Source organism: Rhinatrema bivittatum, chromosome 10 (genome assembly GCF_901001135.1).
Source record: "Rhinatrema bivittatum chromosome 10, aRhiBiv1.1, whole genome shotgun sequence".
In the NCBI taxonomy this organism is placed as follows: domain Eukaryota; kingdom Metazoa; phylum Chordata; class Amphibia; order Gymnophiona; family Rhinatrematidae; genus Rhinatrema; species Rhinatrema bivittatum.
The window spans coordinates 25545687-25562149 of NC_042624.1; the positions used below are offsets into that span (position 1 = coordinate 25545687).

Here is a 16463-nt window from a genome sequence, read left to right on the forward strand (position 1 = left end):
TCTCACCCTCTATCCCCCTCCTGCGAAGCCTTCTTAACCTCACTCGATGCTATGGGTTTCTCTCAAATTATACATTCCCCCACACACAAAGCTGGCCATACCCTCGACCTCATCCTCACCAACGCTGGCGTACACACCCTTGATTCCCCATCTGTAAACCGTTGTGATGATATTTAACTTAATGACGGTATAGAAAATTTTTTAAATAAATAAAATAAAATAAAATCTTGTCTCCCGGTACCCTGGTCAGATCATTTCCTCATAAAAGCTACCCTCTCCCTAAAACAACCGGTTTTCTCTCCTGCACCCAACCTTCACACCTTCAATACCGCAAAACCTGCCCAATAGATGTACTTACAGCTGCCTGTTCAAACCTCCCCAACGAACTTGACCTCTCAACAGCAGAAAACGCCATCTCCTCTTGATTCAATTCTACCCTCAACATAGCCAACCAAAATTGTCCCATGACCTCAAAAACTATCAACCCCCTTAGAGAATAGCCACTGCCATTAGCAATGGTTACATGGAATAGACTTAGTTTTTGGGTACTTGCCAGGTTCTTATGGCCTGGATTGGCCACTGTTGGAAACAGGATGCTGGGCTTGATGGACCCTTGGTCTGACCCAGTATGGCATTTTCTTATGTTCTTATGTTCTTAACCCTTCCCGCTCCAGCAAGAAACCGTGGTATACCCCAGACCTTAAGTCTCAGAAGAACCTCCTCAGAAATGCCGAAAGGAGTTGGCGTAAACACTCTACACCTGCCTCAAAATCCCTCTACTACCAACTCATGCATAAATACAGGCTCACCATACATCAAACCAAACGAGACTACTATGCTTGTAAAATTCACAATCTCCAGTATAATGCCAAAGCTCTATTCACTATTGTCTCTAATCTCACTAAACCCCCTACTCCCCTCACACTAAGTCCCAATAACAAATCCCAATGCAATGACCTTGCTTGCTTCTTTCAAACTAAGATTACCTCCCTCACAGCTAATTTCGGCACCAACTCCAAAAATACTAATTTCCTCCCCGCTAACCTGCCCTCCTACCTTGCATCGTCTTCTCTTGAAATAGAAAACATCCTAAAAATATGAAGCCCTCATCACACCCTGCCGAAACTATACCTCCCAAACTACTCCTTGCCATCCCAAAAATAATAGCCAAACCCCTCTCCGATATCCTCAATTGTTCTCTTGAACAAGGCATCGTTCCCAATACTCTGAAACAAGCAATTGTTAAACCTATCCTTAAAAAACCCAACCTTGACTCCTCCGTCTTTTCCAACTTCAGACCTATCTCAAATCTGCCCTTTATTTCCAAAGTACTAGAAAGGCTAGTAAACGCGCACCTCACAGATTATCTTGATCACCATAAAATTCTCTCCCCCTCACAATTCGGTTTTCCAAAACACTTAAGCACGGAAACCCTGCTCCTTTCACTTACCGACACCCTTCTCAAAGGGACTGACAGTGGCAAATCTTATCTCCTTGCTATGTTAGACATTTCTGCAGCCTTTGACACTGACAATCATAACATCTTAACCAACCTCCTTATCAATATCGGGATTACTGGAACCGCTCTCGCATGGCTGCAATCATACCTGCAAAATAGACACTATTCAGTATCCCTTGGCAATCATGAAACCGACCCTATCAAACTAGACTGTGGTGTTCCTCAAGGCTCATCACTCTCTTCTACACTGTTCAACATATACATGCTCCCCCTAGCTAACCTCCTCACCAGTCTGGGATTTGACCACTTCATCTACGCGGATGACGTTCAAATTCTCATCCCCGTAACTCAATCTCTCCAGAAAGCCCTCCAAACCTGGGATTCCTGTCTGTCATCCGTTAACCAACTCCTTACTGACATGCACCTCGCTCTAAACCTCCAAAAAACTGAGCTCATTGTCATCTCCACCCCCCCCCCATTCCTCCCCCACCATCCCTCCCTCCACCCCCCCCCCCCCCATTATCTTCTCACTTCACACTCATAACCTCGTAACCATTATTGATAGTCATCTCTCGTTTAAACAATTCATAAACTCTATACTCAAGGATTGCTACTTTAAACTGCACACTGTAAAAAAAACTCAGACCCCTATTACATGGTTCTGACTTCCGTACTGTACTCCAGGCTCTTATATTCTCTAAATTGGACTACTGCAATGCTTTGTTCCTTGGTCTCCCCAACACGATCATCAAACCCCTTCAACTTCTGCAGAATGCTGCAGCCCGTATCCTCATGAATACCAAAAAGAGAGACCACATTACACCTACTCTGAAAGACCTACATTGGCTCCCTATCACCTCACGAATACAATACAAAGTCCTCCCCCCTCATCCACAAAGCTATTATAAATGATAATACACACTGGCTCAATCCCCCTCTCCGACCTCATGTCTCAGCTAGACCAATTCGAACTATCCTCCAAGGAACATTACACACACCCTCCCTGAAACTCATCAGACTTTCCTCTACTTCTAAAAGAGCCCTTACCCTCGCTGGCCCTTCCCTCTGGAACTCTATGCCGCACGATTTACGCACCAGAGTTTAAACCTTCACACCAAAGTTTTAGAAAACCTTAAAAACATGGCTATTTCTACAGGCCTTCAACTAATTAAGACCTCAATGCCACAAAGCTCTCATTAGTCTTTCAACTGCTCTCCCCCAGCCCCCAGTTAAGTAACCCTCCCTGTCTGGCCTCAGTGGTGCACTCATTACTCTTCTATCCTACCCCAGTTTTTCCCCAGTATTTAAATGCCTGTCAAGTCAACCTCTGTCCCTGTGCACCCATTTCCTACTGCTCTGATTTGCAAATAAATCCTCGCTGTGTAAACACTCTCGTCTAGCCAATGTGTACTGTCAAATATTTATTACCATCCTCCCCGCTTAAATGCCCTGCTCTTAGATCTCATGTTAATTGTTCATTGTTTATTTATGATCTTCCTTGTTTAATTCCTTAACCAAAGTTTCTTTTAATGTTCACCTGTGATTTTATTAACTTATATTATTAACTGTTCTCTGTTCCATGTAAAAGATATGCCTCTTTTTGGCTTGTCCTTTTTTGTTACATGTAAACCGGTACGATGTGTAAACGGATACCGGTATATAAAAATGTTAAAATAAATAAATGAATTGTAATTATCTAAAATCAATATTTTCAGTAATGTTAATAATATGTTTAAAATAATGCCCCATATCTGTGGGTGTTAATTTGAAATCTGAGACCCCTGACTAACGTTTGAGAATTTCAGAGAAATCATTCTTTGCTTCAAAGTTCTTAATAGCTTTTGAAAATGTAGCACACTTGGGGTTATCTACTCACCTCCCCAGGAAGAGCTCTTCTAACTTTACCCAGGGAACTAATTGGGGGTTAGTAAAACCAGCAGATGTAATATGTTGCGCGTCCCAGCCGCACTGGCACCGTGACCAGGCCTGCTCATCTCGCAGTTCCCTCCACGAGCTCCGGGCACTCCTCTTTCGCTACTGCTGCCAGCTCTCGGCATCCGCTGCGCCTTCCCCGCTCACTTCCTTCCTCACAGCGGAGCTCCCGTCGGGGCTCCATGACCTCTGCATCCTCGGCCCCACCCCTAGGCGTGTGCTCGGCCTGCGCTCCCACCTTAAAAGGGCCCAGGGCGGGAACCTCGGGCCTGACGCCTCCTGATTACGTCACTTGAGCACCACTTAAAAGGCAAGGCCCTCCGCTCAGTTCCTCGCCTTGGTAAACGGGTCATCTCGTATGAGAAGTTAGTTGCCGTTCTGTGTTCCTACGCTCCTTGTTCCTTGTTCGTTCCAGTGTTCCTACGTTCCTGTTCCTGCGTTCCTGTGTTCCTGTGTCTCCAGTGTTCCTACGTTCCTGTTCCTGTGTTCCTGTGTCTTCCAGTGCTCCTGCGTTCCTGTGTTCCCTGTGTCTCCAGTGTTCCTGCGTTCCCGTGGTCCTTCCTGTGTTCCAGCATCTCTTCCTGTTCCTGTTACGCTTTCCTGGTTGTACCTTCTCGGACTTATCTCACGGTACTGACCTCGGCTAACCTTTGACCATGCTCGGACTGATTCACAGATCTGACCTCCGCTTGTCTCTGAGAACGTTTGGACCGCTATCTGGAACTGACCTCTGCTGGCCTCTGACCACGTTGGACTGCTGCCTGGAACTGACCTCTGCTTGTTTCTGACCATGATTGGACCGCTACCTGGAACTGACCTCTGCTTGCTACTGACCATGCTCAGACAGATACCTGGAACTGACCTCTGCTTGCTACTGACTACGCTCAGACTGATACCTGGAACTGACCCTTGCTTTGGCTGACCACCCTCGGACGGATACCCCGGCTTTGACTCTTGCACTTTATAAGGACACTCTCTTTGCTACTTCTGTGACCACCAGGCCTGCCTGTTCGGATGTCACCCGCGGCCTTCTCCAAGCTAGACTATCCTGACCGGAGGACCTCCAGTTCCTGTCTCGTTCCATTGGTCTCCGGTACCCTCTGTTCAGGTCTAGCTCATCTGTACTCCACTAGCCACTCACCCTTACTCGTGGTGGGCACACCTTTCCGCTACCTCTCCAGGAGACCTTCAGAGGCCCACCTAAGCCCAGACGGTCCGGGAATCCAAGGGCTCAACCCAAGGAGCCCCCGGACTGTTATTGGTAAAGCTCCAGCTATCCTCGTTCTTGTGTGCTCCACATCCTGGCAGCAGGCACCTTCTGGAACCCTCAGAGGGCCGTACCAGTCCTGCGCCAGGCCTAGGATCCACCTCCAGCGCAACAGAGTGTAGGGCCTCATTTGAAGATATGTAAAAAATTCAGAATATGGTAATTGAAACTTCATTTGTAATTCTTGAAAGCTATGAGAGTATTAGAGCTAGGAGAGAACATATGGTGAATATGTGTTAAACTTTTCTGCTACCAATCTATGAAAACCTTATTCTCCACTCTGGGTCACAACTGGGGGTTTCCACAGATAGCCAAAAATGGAGAAAGTGTCCCAGGCATACCTACCAATTTACAAATGTGAGACCATGCTCTCCTGCAAGAAGCAATGATAAAATAGTGATTGAAGTCAAAGGGGATTGCTGTGGTCTCCAATTGTAATAAAGTAGGCAGGGACCAGTTCTCAAACCATCTTTGTAAATGAAGAACAGGAGAGAGGTTCCCAAGAGCCAATGTCTTACGTGTCTTAACATTTATTTATTTATTTTTGGTCTTTTCTATACCGATCTTCTTGCATTGGATGCAAATCAAACCGGTTTACAGATAAACAATTCAACTTGCCTAAGAGCATTACATGGAACAAAGAACATAGAACAATTAAGGGTGCTTGTGAGCATTACATAAAAAACGAGGAATAATTAAATATTTAAACAATTATAAACCTATGGTAACAAATTCTAATACAAAATGTGAGTAAAAGAGTCATCAATGTTAAAATGAAATCAGGTGGATGATATTCTCGATTGAGAAGGAATACTGGAAAGGGGGAATGGAAGAAAGGGTAGAGGGGCGAGTAGAAAAAAGTGTAGGCTAGGGGAGGATATAAGGGTGAGTTAATAGCATATAGAGCTAATCAAAGTTGTCGCGGGTAGTACTTTGTGTGGCCATCAGGGAAACGCAAGGCTGAATAGCCATGTTTTCAGTTTTTTCTTGAAAGAAATCTGGCAGGGGTCTTGTCTGAGTTCTGGTAGGAGTGTGTTCCAATGGGTAGGACCTGCAGTGGATAGTGCCCTATTACTTAACGAGGTTTTGGCTTGTGGGACGAAAAGGGTGCCTTGGTAAGCTTTTCTGATCAGTCTCGTGGATTTGTTGGTGCGTAGCTGAAATGTGAGATCCATTGGGGCTGAGTTGTAGAAGGATTTATGCATGATGGTCAGGACTCTGTATAGAATTCTGTATTTGATCGGTAGCCAATGGAGGTTGTAGAGGATAGGTGTGATGTGGTCTCTCTTGTTAGAGTTGGTCAAGATCCTGGCCGCAGAGTTCTGTAACATCTGTAGAGGCTTAATGGTGGTAGCTGGTAGACCAAGCAGCAGAGAGTTACAATAATCAATTTTGGTAAGGATGATAGATTGTAGAACCAGGTGGAAATCTTGAGAGTGCAGAAGCGGTTTTAGCTTTTTCAGAACTTGTAATTTAAAGAAGCAATCTTTTGTCGTGTTGTTTACGAATCTTTTCAGGTTGAACTGATTGTCGAGGAGCACTCCTAGGTCTCTTATGAAGGCTGAGTTTTTGAGGTTGTTCAGTATAGTTGATGTGAGGTTGGAGAGAAAGTTGAAGACTATTTGTGGTTGACCAGTTATGGGTGAGGCTGTTTCTCTAGACAAGGGGTTGTCTTCCTGGGAGATGATGAGGTATTCAGTCTTGTCTTTGTTGATTACTAAATTGAGTTTAGTGAGGAGGGTGCTGATTTCATGAAAGCATTTCTCCCAGAAGATTAAAGAATTTTGTAGGGATTTCTTAATCGGGATGAGAATTTGGACATCATCTGCGTAAATGAAGTGTTTGATTTTCAGCTTAGAAAGGAGGAGGCGAGGTTGTATTTCTGAAGATCCAGACGATTCAGACCTCCCTGATAATGACTTTACATAAGTCTGTCAATGAGAGCCTAGCCTTTTTCCCATTCCGTATAAATTGTCTGAAAACTTTATTAATCTCCTGCAAATCCATTCTACATAACCAAATGGGTAGCATCTGTAATAAGTATAGCCATTAGTATCTCCACCATCTTTATTAATTGAATCCTACCCCTCAGGGATATAGAAAGTAGAGACTATTGGTGTAAATTTGTCTTCATGTTCTGAAGCAGGGGACCTACATTAATTTGATACATGTGATCAAAATCCATGGGAATCTTGATTCCTAGGTATCTCATTTCCGTACAAACCCTTCTGAGTGGGAAAAAAGACTACCATCCCTTCTTCAAGTCCCCATAGACTTCTAAAGCCTCAGATTTATTCCAATTAATTTTATGATCTAAAAATTGCCTAAAACACACCTGATGGTCCAGAACTTTTGGCAAAGAATTTGAAGGGTGTGTGAGAAAAATTAATACATCATCTGCAAACACTGCAATTTTGAAAGAAGTATCTGTTATAATTAGTGAGGTTTGGGTGGACCCTAGGACACTATGGCAGCTGACCATGCCCACGAGGGGCAGTCCCGAGAGGGGCTTCGTACTCTCTTTGGCAAAAAGCAGGGTTCCTGACAGCGAAGGTAGAGAAAGCAGGGAATGACCTCGGTGGCTAAGCCAGAGGAGTTCAGATGAAGAAGGGGTTTAGTTTGTGTGGTTGCTGAGCCAATGGGTTACTGCAGTTACACAATTATTCAGATTAGCAATGGAAGAGGCTTGATTAGATTCAGTTTTGATGCAGAGTTGAATGTCATCTGCAAACAGGTTGCATTCAATGTAGGAAGACTGGATACGGTAGTAGATTAGTTACATGTATACATTGATGAGGATAGGAGAGAGTACAAAGCCCTGTGGAACTCTGTAAGAGAGGTCTTTAGGATGGTTTGTTGCCCCAAGAGATAGTTTGTAATCTGCTGGAAAGAAAAGACTCAAACCATTTAAGGGCAATGTCTTCAATTCCAATGTTTCTTAAAAGGTGGATCAAAAATTGGTGATCAACTGTGTCTTAAGCAGCAGGAAAATGTAATAGAACTACCATAGAGCGTACTCCTCAGTCTGCATTGAGTAAATACTACTGAATATGACCACCAGGACTGATTCAGTTCAATGAACTTTCCTGAAGTCAGATTGGTGAGGATGCAGGATATTGTTCTCCTCAAGGTAGTCATGGAGTTGGAAATAGACCACTTTTTCTACTAGTTTGGATAGAAAGGGGAAGCTGGAGACTGGGAGTTAATGATCAATTATTTTTGGATCACAGCTGGTTTCTTGAGGATGGATTTGATGACTACCTTTTTTAGTGCATTTCATAGGGAGCCTTGAGATAAGGTTGTATTTATTGTGGAGGACAGCCATGAGTCAAGGTCTTTTTTCAGGTGGCAGATGAATCTGAAGGGAATTGAGTCTAAAGGGCTTGTAGATTGGAGGATTTTTTCTATCTTTTGGGGAGAGATAACTCTGAAATCAGATCATGAACTACTGATTAACAGGAGATGAGGTGATCTTTCCAAAGGTTAAGGTATAGTATTTAAGTTAGATGTGGTGGAGAGTGACGCTTCAAAAGAGGAGTGTATGGTTTGAATTTTATCCAAGAAGAATTCAGCAAAGTCTTCTGCTGTGTGGTGTCTTGTAGACAAGGCGAGTGTTCCAGATACTGTGTTGGAGAGTTCTCTCATGAATTCATAAATCTTGCCTGGATGGTTCATGAATAATTCTAGTTGTTTTGAAATATTATCTTTTTTGACCTGTTGAATAGCTTCTTTATATTATATTATTTTCAGTGTTCTTTGCATGTACACAAGTTGTCTGTTTTGTGTTTCTGCCATGCTTATTCCAGTTGATGTTTGAGGAAAAGAAAACCCTCAAAGAACCATGGGGATTTTCTGGAGGGCTGATGGGGTTGGGCTTAAGAGATTCTAGGGTATCAATTGCTGAAATGAATTCATCATTCCATTACTGGATTAGGAGTTCAGGTGAATCTAAGGTAATTATATGTACTGATATACAGAGTATATTTTTGATATTTTTGCTTGTAACAGAGGGCATGTTCCTGGTGAGCAGTTTGAATTGGGGGGCTAAGATGACTATGAAGTAAGATCGGGATGGTGACCTGGACTAGATAGTGATCTAACAAGAAGGTTGGATCCACTGATATTGTGTTAGGATCTACATTATTTGTATAATGAAAAATTAGGTCCAGAGAGAGGCATGGGCACCTTAATTTGCTGAATGAGGCCAAGATCCTCCATGTCGCATTAAAAGATAGCTGTATTACATCTGGGAGAGTTTTCCGCATAGTAGTTGAAGTCTCCTAACTCTAAGAGTTTGTATGATATAGTGGCTATGTCAAACAGGAATTCAGAGAACTTCAAAAAAGAGTCAGATTATTCCGTGGGAAGTAGAAATGGACAAATTTAGGTCTTTTGCTGCCTTGGAATTTCAAGACAAGGTAGTCAGCTTTACCTACTTGTAGGTAGCAACTAGATCAAGAGGACAGGTATAACTAAAGAGGATAGCAACACCTACTCGGTGCCGGCGGAAGGGTGCCCAGCCACCCTAGGCAGTGATGTCATCTCATGTTCTCTCTCTCTTTCTCAAATCACACACAACAAACAACCAAAGAAATACAAACCCAAAAAGGAAAGTGGCCTCCAGCTTTGTGCCTCACTGTGCCACTTTTCATCTTGTCTGTCCTCTCAAAACTGCCACTCTTACCAGCTACCTTGCTCCCCACCCACTTCTGGCACCCTAGGTCACCACCTTCCCCACCTAATGCTTCTGCTGGCCCTGTACCTCTTCCACACCCCATGGGTCAAGGGGTATAAAGCATTTTGTATCCTGTTGGGCAGAGTTAGGCAAGTGTATCACCCTCTTGTATCCAGGTCTCAGTAAGATAAAAGGATGTGGAGCTTGAATTCCTTAATGAGGATGAGGCTGCGATGGCATTTGATATTTGTTGACTGAACATTGAAGGGAAGAGGGAGAGTTCTGGGGTTAGTGCAAGTTCTGAGCTATAGGGGAACAGAGAATAACTGTCTTACATGAATTTATATGGGTGGCTGGAGGGTTCTCCTGCCCCAAGTCACCTGAATGGGTAGAGTGGAACTATTAAAGCACATTTTGTTGGCATGTTGGTTGTTATGGTTGTTATTTATTTATTTTATTTATTTAAAAACTTTTATATACCGGTATTAGTATGCATACATCATACCGGTTTACAATGTAACTTTAAAGGTAGAAATTACAATGAACAGGGAGGGCGAACAAGGAGGAGTATACAAAGAGCAGGAGGTAATGTTATAGTTTTTCTTGGCCTATCCCTTTCAGGCTTGGAATGGTTTAGGTACTTTCTTTTGGCTTTATGTTGTTTAAGGGGTGGGCGTGAGTTCAGCAGGTGTGAATGAATGCCAATGCAAGGGTTACCCGATTAAGACACTGAAATGGCTCTACTGTGTTGGAGGTGCTTCCTAATGCAAGGTAATCCCATTCAGGGTTAAGTCACAGAGGACATTTAGAGTGCACTTACTTGCTGGTGGAGGTAGCAGGTAGATAGACAAAGAGATAGGAGGCAATGGTAATAAGCTGCTCCTAAATTTTCTGCACCTTTGGGTGTGGTTTGACGTCGGGCCTGGCGACAATAGAGCCTGCAGCCCATAAAAGGGCCTTTTGGAGCAGTTGGGGACGGTCTGAGGGAGGAGCCAGCAGTCCCTCACTCTTGCACTGATGATCTGAAAGCGGGGAGAGGAGGGAGGTCAGCTGCTAGCAAGCATTGGTGGGGTCTGCTCTCCTGAGATTCCTGAGCCCAGGACACCAAAAGAGTGAATCTAGCTCAGCCCCCCTGAGACAAAGGGGCTCGTCCCAGGGATCCCCTCCCCCATCCATATATCTATCCTCACCCACCTACCCACTCACTAACACCCCTCCACCCTTCCACTAATTACCCCTTCCCCCAGCTGAGGTCACTTTACCTGCTATTAAGTTCACTTAGAGAATAGCCACTGCCATTAGTAATGGTTACATGGAATAGACTTAGTTTTTGGGTACTTGCCAGGTTCTTATGGCCTGGATTGGCCACTGTTGGAAACAGGATGCTGGGCTTGATGGACCCTTGGTCTGACCCAGTATGGCATTTTCTTATGTTCTTATGCCTGCCTGGGGCAGAAATCATGTTTCATGCGCGCTACTCATACTGGGGCCGACGTGATAAGGCTGAGCACATATTTTTATTCACCTGTGCGTATTTTTATTTTAGTGTGTATTTTTCTTTTTAACTCCCAGTGCATTTGCATACCATTAGCTTACTGCATGGGCAGTTAACTTGTTTTCCAGCATAGGTAGCGCACATATTTTGTTCACATTTTATTCCACTGCCTCCTAGTTCTCAGACCGTTGCTGTAACCATTAGGGCTCTCCCCCCCCTCTCCTCCTTTTCGCTGTGCACATACTGACAGAGGAGGAGATAAGCGTGGGGGAGTGGGTGTCTCTGGGTAAAGGTTAAAGATAACTGCACTTTGCAGAGCCAGCGGGAGAGCTTGGAATGGACTTTGCATGGCCTGATATAATCAGAGCGAGGAAAATACCCTTTCACTCTTCCTGATACAGCTAAGAGACGGAGGAAACATCTCAGGGAGTGGAGCAGGGGAGGCCGCCACAGCAGAATTCACAGCGGAGGTACAGTGAGTCCCTGTTTGCTTCTCCTGCTTGATCATGTGCCTTTCGGATTAGATCATTAGACGTTTTTTCAGAACCAAAGTTAGGCCATACACAGAACTCTGTGCTTAAAACCCTCCTTCCCGCAGTCCACACCTCTCCCCTGTGAGCTTTGCATGGGGCCTCAGGGTCCCCTGATATATAACCGTGCCTCAGCTCTCTGAGGTGTACTTACCTGGATCAAGGTGATGCCTGCATGGGGCTCAGCATTGCAGCACCTGATTTACTTATCTGCCTATAATGCTGAGGGCAGATAAGAAGTAGGAACTTTCAATAAATGCAAACACTTAAATCGCCCAAGGAACTAAAATTTAGAATGAAACAAGATGATTTTGTTGTTTGTTTGTATCTGAAAACCCTTTTTTTTCTTCTCATTTTTTATATGCGCAATAATAGGGAATTAGTGTTTACTGATTACACTTGAGAAAGAGAAAACATGAGGCAAATGTATGGCCTTGCTTAAGTGCAACAGGACTGGAGATTACTGGAACTGTGGCATTTGTACAACTCCTAGCATATTTTCTAGCTTTACATATTGATAGACAGGATAAGAAAGAGAGACAACCTGGGCAGGTGGGAGATAATTTTTCTGAGTACTTCAAACTGAATAACAAATGCTAAATCTGGGATAATACCTGACATTTCTAAAGCTGAAAGTCTGCACAAGGATTATTTTACAAACCTGGAGAGACTTGAAGAAAAGACAGGATCAGAGAGGCAAGGGAGAACAAACTAAGTTGACACCTATCCTTTTTGACAAAATCCTCTTACCTAAATTTCACAGCGGAGGTATTATTTATTTAACAACTGTTAAATAAATAAATAAATGATGAAAGAGGGTAGGGTCTGGTTTATATAAACAAGTGGACTGAGGATTAACCATAACAGTGCTTTCCTAGTTATGGAAAGAGAAGAAGGTGCTCTCAAAAGATTGAACATTTTTACTTTATTTATTTTTTTTTAATTCTTTATCATCATTTCAGTTAATTCAAAGAAAATTTGCATAGAATCACAGGAGATGTCAGATATTATTCTTCTCATGAAATTCTCTAAATCATATAAAATAAAAAAGGAAACATAACAATCTTACAATCTCTCAACTTCGTAGGTAACTTGGGAGGAACAGAAATAAAGAAGAACATAAGAATATTTAACAAGTAAGGCTGGGTTACACATCAGGTACATTTATAGGATCCTGCTCTATAGGATGCAGGTCATGCTCTCGTGCCTCTAGGAAGGCCTGAAGTTGTTCCGGACTGAAGAATACATATGTATTCCCTAAACGTTTTACAACACACCTGCAGGGGTACCGTAGAACATAGGTTCCCCCTAGTGCTAAAACTTTAGGGCGCAATGAAATGAATTTTTTCCTTCGCATCTGCATGGTTTTGCTAGATCTGGAAAGATACGGACCTGACCTCCCAAAAAGGGAACATTCAAACTTTTGAAATAGTTCTTCATTATTAATCCGACATCATTTTTTTAATAAAAGGTCACAAAAAGGGCAGACCTCTCTATAATTTCCACAATAGATGTCTCTAGGAAATCGGACAGATTTTCCATGTCTATCCCTATATCAGGCACTATTGAAGTACTCCTTTGTCTTAGGAAGAATATTTTTTTAACAGAGGGAACATGATCAGGAGGAATCTTTAATATCTCAATAACAAACTTTTTAAAAGTCTGCAAAGGCAACTCTCCCATGACTTTAGGGAAGTTTAAAAACCTTAAATTTAAGTGCCTCAAGTAGTTCTCTACTGACTCCAATCTTCTCAAAGACGATAGTCTCTCACTCACAGAAACTGCACTTAAATCTTGTAATTTTTTCCAAATCATCGGTTACCTTTGTTAGAACTTTTTCTTGATTCGTTTGGTCGGTCTCAATCTTATTCATTCTTTTAGAAACTTCCTCCAGTCTGTAGGCCTGTCCATCGAGCTTCATGGCATTCCCTGCTACCAAATCCCAAAGGGCATCGAGCCTAACAACCGCCGGTTTTGTAATTCTCTGTGGGGCAAACGGGGCAGTCAACTCAGTTGATCTCTCTCCACTGGCTTCACTCTCCACCACTCACACAACTTCAGCGGAGGAAGGAGAAGAAACAGCCCCCCCCCCCCCCGCAACGACTCTGGGCTTGCCTCCCAACTGAGCATGCCCGAAGGGGTTTCCCGACAGCGTCTCAGCAGGCACAGAGTCTAGCAGTAGAGCTGCTTGAATTGGCGTCTTAGGGTCCGGAGGCGTCAGCAATAGTTCCCCAGGTGAGTATGGGGCTCCTTTCCCTTCCTCACCAATGGGGGTAGACTTCCTCGTTCCTGGTGTCACAGTCGCTTATTGATAGATCAACCGTTGCCCCTCGAGGTTCTCCGGGGTGGGAGGAAAAATCCGGATTCTCCCCTTTCTCTTATGAGGCATTGTTATTCAAAGAAAATAGAATCGCTGGAAACTTTGAAAGACGGAGGCTACGGAGCTAATCAGTATGCGACTGCTCCCGCGGCCATCTTGGTTCCCTCCCTTACTTTATTTTAAGTATTTATATGATAGAGGTTTCCTTTATGATTGGTTTAAATTTTATTGTATTTTGTTTTATTATGAAAAATTGTATTTTATGTTTTATTTTATTTAAAGAAACACTGTAAACCGGTGTGAAGGTATATACCAAAAACGGTATAGAAAATTAAGAAAATAAATATACATACATAGTTATATAAAAGTAATGCATTCTCTAAATAGAAAAAAAAGGTTTTCATTCAGGGAACTTCTGAAGTTTGAGTGAGGGTCTTTATTAAGGATGTGCTTTTGTTAGAAATGACATAGACAATGTCTACATTGTTTCATGTTGGGGGTTTTTTTTTTTTTTTTTAAATGAAATGACAAAAAGCACATATCATTTATTTTTGTTTTTAGTGCTGATATAAAGGAAGTGTACATTAAAAGTCTAAGGGGCGGATTTTAAGAGCCCTGCTCGCCTAAATCCGCCCAAATCCGGGTGGATTTAGGCGAGCAGGGCCCTGTGCGCGACGGTGAGCCTATTTTACATAGGCTTACCGGCGCGCGCAGAGCCTCAGGACTCGCGTAAGTCCCGGGGTTTTTTGAGGGGGGCGTGTCAGGGGCGGGGCCGAAGGGCGTGTCGGGAGTGTTCCGGGGCGGGCACAGGGGCGTGGCTACGGCCCGGGGCGGTCCGGGGGCATGGCTGCGCCCTCCGGACCCGCCCCCAGGTCGCGTCCCGGAGCGCTAGCGGCCCGCTGGCGCGCGGGGAGGGAGGCATAAATCCCCCGACAAAGGTAAGGATGGGGTTTAGACAGGGCCGGGCGGGTGGGTTAGGTAGGGGAAGGGAGGGGAAGGTGAGGGGAGGGCAAAAGAAAGTTCCCTCCGAGGCCGCTCCGATTTCGGAGCGGCCTTGGAGGGAATGGAGGTAGGCTGCGCGGCTCAGCGCGCGCCGGCTATACAGAATCCATAGCCTTGCGCGCGCCGATCCCGGATTTTAGCGGATACGCGCGGCTCCGCGCGTATCCGCTAAAATCCAGCATACTTTTGCTTGCGCCTGATGCGCCAGCAAAAGTACACCAAATCGCGCGGTTTGAAAATCTACCCCTAAGAGAGGTATTTTGCTGGTCCATCTTAAGACAGCTACAAGGGAATCCTGGTCGCAGGGCATTTTCCCTGCAAAGAAGGATAAGAGGTCATGGCCCAGAGGGAAAGGGATGTCCTAGATGTGAGAAGGAGCCATGACCTCATCTGAAAGCTTCTGCATGCATTTCTGCTTGCAGCGCTGCTAAGGTAAGTAGTAAATAATAAAAGCCTGAGGACAGCAGCCAGCGTTCAGCCTGTCCTGTCCCCTGGCAGCCAGAGGCCGCTGACACGGTGCTGCTTACGGCGTCATTCTGCGGGACCTTCCTGCTCGCAGGCACCCGCACAGGCAGGGACCCACACGAAGTAGTAAGGAGCATGTGCATCTGTTTAAAACAAAATAGGAAACGTCATAACATTTTCAAAATGAAACAGAAGAAAAGCCATCAAAATTTCATTGGTTTCTTCCCTTTCGTTTTGAAAGTTTAAAATGAAAAGAAAAAATAAACTCCCCCCAGCAGCTCTGAGGAATCTTCTGAGGCCTCCCGGGCCTTCAACCCCCCCCCCCCCCCCGTATGCCCCCTCTCCCTCCCAAAACAAAGCCCCTCCCCAGCCTTCAAGTGCATAATAATAGTAATGGTATGCGTAAGGCAGGCATTGAGTTGGTAAAGTCCCTGTCATGAAGGAGGGCTTGCAGAAGTCTGGTTATTATAAGGAGGAGTCACTTTACAGCCAGATCTTTGATTTAACATGCAGGAAGAAAATTTCTGACAAGTTAAACAATCAGAAACATCTGATCAATATTTTCAGAGAAAGGAGCTTCCCAAAAAAGAAATTACTACTGCTTTCTGTGGGAAAGGTTTGGAAGCTGCTAGAAGTGTGAGAAAAGCTGCCTAACCAGGGCCTTCACCCTTCCAGCATAGGCAGAGGCAGCTCTGACCACGTACCGCACAGAGAGAAACGACGGCTGCAATGAGCGAGGGACATAAGCTTTCTGTCAGATGATTGTAATTCCCTGCATTTTATATAGGGAAAGGGTTTGCCAGAACTGGTTCCACGTTACAGGGAGACGGCGAAAAAGGGTAAAAGGTCAGCCTGCCATTGGGCACCCGCCTAGGGGTGTTTTGTGTCTGCTGGGCATCGTGCGCTGTTGAGAGGAAGGGTCCGAGGCGAGAGCTGCCTGCATGAAGGAGGAGGAAAGATCCTTTAACTCTGGGGTGCATGTTTGGAGGGGATGCCACAGCTTCCACGGGAACCCCACCCTCAGCACATTCCCACAGCTTCAGAAGGGGCACCCTCCATCCCTATGAGGCACGTGAACAGTGTTCCCGAGTGTTGTGTTTTTTTACTAGGGCAGGCCTATCTGAAGCGCTAATTATCAAGAGGGAGAGGCAGAAGCCTGTGCTCTGAGGAAATAGAGAGATAGACAACTCTTTAAACTTTGCACAGAGGGGTTCTTAGCAGAGGAGGGGGAAGGTTTATTTCCTTGCTTTTTGTCACAAATTCTGTATCTCACCTTAATTGGTGAGATACAGAATTTGTGGCCCAGCTGCTATGACAG

At 44.4% G+C, this 16463-nt stretch overlaps 1 protein-coding gene across 3 annotated transcripts in view; it reads left to right on the top strand.

The window, feature by feature from the left end:
* Positions 1-11151: 11151 nt before the first annotated feature.
* The window catches only part of LOC115100070 (dimethylaniline monooxygenase [N-oxide-forming] 5-like), a 76939-nt gene continuing 71627 nt past the window's right edge, over positions 11152-16463 (top strand). For 2 of the 3 annotated variants that reach the window (XM_029618240.1, XM_029618243.1), the window contains exon 1: positions 11152-11298. The gene's annotated coding sequence lies outside the window, so the exon portion shown is untranslated. Of the gene's footprint in view, positions 11299-12445; positions 12495-16463 lie in introns of all 3 variants that reach the window. The other variant, XM_029618241.1, reaches the window with a different exon arrangement.